Raw genomic sequence first — 6,240 nt, 5'->3', positions numbered from 1 at the left:
TTTTTGTCATTTAGAGATATAAACTTGGGCATATAAAAATGCAACTTGTATTCCTCTGTATATTTCTCCCTGACTTATAAATCTTGAGACTTTGATTGTAAGAGCATGTATCATCAGATGAGAAATATAAATAGGAACTGGGGTCATTGAGCCTTAGGTAGGGAATATATCAACCCAATTTCTTCCTCTCTTCTCCCTTTTATAGGATAAATAATCCACCTCATCTGCTCTTACATTGAATAGTGCAAAAAGGAATACGATTTCCACAAACCTGCCACATATTTTGGTGTGGAGCAATGATGCTTGTCCCTTTAATTCAAATGTCACTTTCCATTTGAAGGCCTTTGAGGCTGGCATGCTGAAAATTCTAGGCAGCGTTTCTTTGGAAACTCTTTGCAGTATCCATGGATACCCAATCTGCAGGAAGCAAGGTGCATGATCTTTTCAGAAGCAACACACATATGTATGTGTAAATGATCTGTATCAAAGAGAAGAAAGAGGGTAAAGTCTGTTACTGGATATATGGTTAGTAGGAAAACAACTCCATCTATTAGGAATGTGGAGTTTTTGCCTTGGCATGAAAACATACACACAAAATAACCCCAGATAAAGTTCAAGTATTTCTAACCAGAAGGTGTTCTGTGGCCTCACAGTTTTATTTTCAATGTTTTGTCTATCATGATTTTCATAAATAGCTAACAACACAGTTCACAGAGAGACTTTGGAAACTTCTGCTGGGTTAAACTTTATAACTAGTCACTTAACCATTATCTCAGTTCATCATCTACCTGCCAAATGGGAGTTTTCAATTAATCCTAAACCTTACTTCCTGAGGAAATACACCTTTTAAAGGAATAAAGAAAAAATATTGTAGTGTTATAAATAAAACATTTGATAAGATAACAAAATGAAGATCAATAAAATAACAGCTCCTGAGTCTGCCAGCAATGTCTATAAATATTTGAGCATTATTACTTAAAAATGTTTTCCTTAGAAGATACCTGCCACTTACCTAGAATTTGTCTTCTGAATGACAACCCTATCATTACAATGCAGAGTAAATAATTATTCATGGTTTGAACTCAAGAAAAAAGAATTATTTGTTACTGTTTGTCAGATTCTAGCTCAAACTGAGGTATAAGGGGAGTTGGTGGGCTGGTGGCGGGTAGCTGGAAAAACTTGAGGAATCGTAGGCAGTTTTGACATGGCCTTATTCTCTCTCTGGGTGCGAGCCATATGTACAGCATCAGGGGGGTAGTTAAACCTTTTACAGACAATAGTGAATCCAAGCCAAGCACAAGCTTCTGTGAATGGTCACCTAATGTGCCTCATGTGGCGTGGTTACATAATGTGTAGAGTTGTGCGCCTGCGTTCCAGACCCACTGAGTCATCCTGTGCCTCAGGATGAGAAGGCTGCCTCAGCCTACTCCTGACTAAAATGCAGCCATTTCCCTTACACTCCATCCCCTAGGCTGAGGGGAGTCTTTCAGGTAGGGATACGTGCCCATAGGGTGGAGCCCTGAATTCATAACCCACAACAACAATACAGAGAGCGACAGCTCATTACTAGGATCCCAGCTATGCTACTTAGGACTATTAGGGCCCGACGTAGGCCAGAGCCCAGAGATGTCCACCATCTCTGTAGGGGGTTACCAGTAAGGCTCTCAACCACCCTGATCTCCCATGAGACCTCTTGCAGGGCTGCTGTTATGTTCTGCCAATTGTCAGGGATAAAGGTACAACACTGTGTTCTTAAAAGAGCACAGGTGCCTCCTTGTGCAGCAGGTTACTGTGTCTAAGCACATTCAGTTTTGCAACACCACGTTTCTCATCTGATGAGCCTCATCCATTAACAGGAGGAGGGCCACTTGGGTGTAATTCAGAGCCCAAGTGGTGTGCTCTGCAAGAGAGGTAACTCGTGCTTCTACACTTGTGACACCCACTCCAGGGATAGTCACTGTCAAGGGGTAGAACCACCAAGGGGCTCGTCGCACTCAGAAACAGAGTGTAGCGCCTCCCAGTTATGCAGTGTCTGGGCAATGTGGACAGAACAGTGGCAGGTACATAAGACCACCCCCAGGTCCAACATTTAGTCCAGTTCACTGGTAGATAAGGCCACCCTGTGTCCCCACAGACCCATAAACTCCCAGGGGGCACAAAGTCCATTGGGGCCCAACCTTGGTGGGGCTGCTTGTTCCACCATACCTTCAGTATGGTGACATGTGTTATGTTTACACAGGCCATGATGGGTACCCATCCCACAGTAGTGTTAGCCCAATGTTGTTCTATGCACTGTGACACCTGGGCTGGGGGTACTATGTGTTCCCCCACTAGCCAGCCCTAGCCATCATAAATGCTATGGGCCAGTCAGGTGATGGGAGCACCATGGATCTTGCAGCGTCCTTTGTCTAAAGCTTGCCGCGTTGCATTCCAGTTGTCAACCATGGGACCCCAAGTCTCCAGCCAGGTCCAGTTCTCTGCAGTCACTGAATGTATATGCTAAGGCAAGTCATCTGCAGCTGCTGCTGGAAGGGCAGTGCAGACCCAAAAGTTGGAAACATTGGTCACCTCAGCATAGGTGTGGGCGCAGTTTACAATGCAGTTTGGAACATTTTAACCTATGGCCAAAATGGTAGAGCAGGCACAGCTATGAACAGGTAAATCATGTCCCTCAGGCAAAATACAGGCTAACTTTTCATCCATGGATAACAATGCAGCTGCCAAGAGCTTCTGCCCTGGGCGATGGTACCACACCTTCTCAGCTCCCCATGGTTCCTATGGGTCCAGTGTCTATGCCAAAGTCAAGCAAAGTCAAGGAGGAGCTCATAGTAGGCCATGCAGACAGTACTTATGTCCCCCAGAGGAGTGTTTCTTCCCTGGCCATTGCCCTAAGAACAGTCAACCAAGGGTGACATGCATTGAACGCCCAAGGAGTGACATGCAAGTCATACTGTAGGCCCTCCCCACAGGGAGCTACAATGGTCAACCACCAGCAGTGGGGAGCCTGGAGGGTCCATGGCCACAGCCAGGTTTTCTGTTCCCCTCCCTTCAGGGGCGTTGGGGCAGGCAAAAAAAGGTTACCGTTCGTCCCCATACCTGGTCGGAGGAGGTCATCCTTAGTGTGTATCTGCAACTGAATAGGGGTGGTGGCCCAGTATAACAAAGCCTCCGCAAGGGCCGGGCCATCTTTCCATGGCCATTCATTCAAGGTTTGAACCACCAGGTCCAACTTGGAACTCCAGCCCTGCAAAGACAGGGGTGTGACATGCAAGCATAACCCATTCTTCAAGAGCCCTTTATATCCCTCAATCATACCTACAGCTTGTGGGTTGTATGGCACATGGAATCCCCACTTTATGTCCATTTGTTGTGCCCATTGTTGTACCTGTTGTCCAGTGAAATGGGTTCCCCTATCACTCTCTACAGCAGAGGGCAAACATACAGGGCACATAAGTGTTGCAAGACCCGGAGGATGTGCTGTTGATTGGCCACCCTGCAAGGGTAGATGTACAACAGTCAGGCCTGTGACCATGTCCACAGCTGTTAGCACATGTGTATATCCTTGCAATTTTGGCAGCAGCCCGATGTAGTCTACTTACCACCTGGTCAAGGTCACTCGAACTATTGTCACTTGTGTAACAGTGGGCAGTGCCTCCATCTAGGGTATGACTGAGTACATGCTGGGCATTTCTGATGAGCCTCCCAAATATCTTGCATCGGAAGGGACAGACTCCAACGCTTATTGCTCTGTTACATCAGTTTGCCCCACCTTGTGTAGGTGCCGACTAACCATTGGACCTCGGCCAAGACATCTCCCTCAGCATTACCAAGAGGGGCCAAAGGCTCATGGCCTGACACATGATAAATAGTTACATCTTTCTGATGACCCATTTCCCAGAGGTCTTGCCACATCACTTGGCTCCACATAGGCCAGTGGCCGACTAGCCAATTTTGTATTTTCCAAGTAGTTAACCACAAGGTTAAGCCTAGAGAGACTGCCCAACTATTGGTACAGATTACCATAGATGTCTGCTCCTTAGTGATCACCATCTATACTGCTCTAAGTTCAGCCCATTGGCTACTTTGCCCACACCCGGTTTCAAACCATATGGTGTCTGTACTAGGGTTGGACTGCAGCAGTGGTCCAGGCAGCATTAGATCCTAGTCTAGATCCATCTGTGTACCATGCCCCATGGGGAATGGGGGTTACCTTTCCTTAAACAGTGATGGCTTGGGGTCTAGGGGTGCCTCAGGCCCTATGGCCTCTTGCATTAGGTCTATGGGTTCCAAGACCTCTTGCAACTCTGCTGCTAAGGGTCTTGTACTCAGCAAACTTCGCTGCTCCAAGTAGGTGCCCCACTTTGCCAAAGTGGATGTCTGTGCCATCCCAGTCCAGGGGGACATTACCCATGAATGCACCCACCCTGCTATTGAGTAAGCCATCCACGTGATGACTGTAGCCCATTCTGTCACACTCTCACAAGACTGAAGTGCAGCATATACAGCTGCTAGCTGTTTCTCTATCAAGGACTGTTGGAGCCCAGCTCCTTTCCAGAGTTGGGACCAAAAGCCTACTAGTGTTCTCAGGCACTCTGTGTGCTGCCACAGGCCCCAACCGAAACCATCTGTGGTCACATGCCCATCCAGCTCAAACAGGCGCCCCTGGTCAACTACCTATAGGGCTTGTGCCTGCTGAATAGCCTGCTTGGCTGCCAGGAAAGCAGTCTCAGCCATATCATCCCAATTCCAGGTAGCTCCCTTCTTTGTTAACCATGCAACGGTTTTATTATTTGAGCTAAATGGGGTAGAAATGCCCACCAATATCCCAGGAGGCCCACAAAAGTTTGCAGCTGCTTCACTGTGGTCAGCCAGGGCTATGCCTGAGTTTTGTCAGTAATAGCTTCTCGTATGGGCATCATCTTACCCAACCAGGTAACTCCCAAGAATTTGGCAGATAATCCAGACCCTTGGACCTTGGATTCATTGATGGCCCAACTGCATGCTGCCAAATGTCACGAGAGGAGCACCACCACATCTAAATCTACAAGAGAATCAGAGGTTAACATAATATCATCAATATAATGGAATAGGCGAATCCCTTCTGGACATTGCCAAGTGACTAAATCCATGACAACAAGACTATAACATATGGTGGGGCTATGCACATAGCACTGTGGCAACATTGTAAAAGTCCGTTGTTGCCCTTCCCACGTGCAGGCAAACTGTTCCTGGCTCTTGGAGCAACGTTGGTGGAGAAAAATGAATTGACCAAGTTCACTACATAGTGGTACTGTCCCAGTTCCACTGTCAAGCATTCCATCAAATCCATGATTGACGGTACAGCTGCACGCAAAGTTACTTTATTCAGTTCCTGATAGTTTACCGTCATCTGCCAAGTTCCATCAAACTTTGTAACTGGCCACACTGGAGAATTGTAGGAGCTGTGGATGCCACATACTATCTGCACCTCCTCCAGCTTTTTAGTTTTCTCAGTTATCTTCATATGCCCACCCAGCAAATGGCATTGGTGGGTAGAAGTGACCAGTTGGGGTTGTGGCGGGACCTGAGGCTGGTGATGCTTATGTCCACGCAGCACCAGCTTCACCAGATGCACTCGAAGTCTGAATTCCCTGGCCGGGGTTTGTAACGTCAGGCCATGTAAAATGTCCACCCCCAGGATGTATTCAGGTCTGGGGGAGACATACACAGTATATAAATAGGGAGCCAAACGGCCAATGCTGAGGTACAGAGACACAGGTTTCACTTTCAGTGACCAGCCTCCACAACCATCAGTGTAACAGCATTACCCAGAAACCTATCTGATTCCCATACACAAGGCTAAAATCTGTGTCAATATTTACCAGCACTGGCACCTGCTCTAAGTTAGTAGGGGACCAGTGAATTGCTAATTCTACATGTGGCCACTGGTCATCTGGTGTCCCCCCAAGATGGGCACTTTGGCCAGTTCCCTAATAAAACAGGAAAGGTGCTACATTTCAACCTGGCTGCAGCAAATAGTCCTTGAGTTGGAGCACCTGGGAGGGAATGGGTCACGCAGCAATGTCCTTCTTCCCCTTGGTGTTTTCCAGAATTGCTTCTCTGGAGACAACTGTCTCCACAAAGTTAAGACTACTTCATTGGGCAGCTTATTGATTTTTTTCTCAGTCAACCCTGGCCAAAATCAAATCCATCCACATCTGTGGGCATGTCACTCGCTGGGGCCCCCTTTATGCCCATGGG

This window comes from Chlorocebus sabaeus, chromosome 13, assembly GCF_047675955.1.
Source record: "Chlorocebus sabaeus isolate Y175 chromosome 13, mChlSab1.0.hap1, whole genome shotgun sequence".
NCBI lineage: Eukaryota > Metazoa > Chordata > Mammalia > Primates > Cercopithecidae > Chlorocebus > Chlorocebus sabaeus.
The sequence above is the reverse complement of the archived record's forward strand: the minus strand, read 5'-3'. Positions refer to the sequence as shown.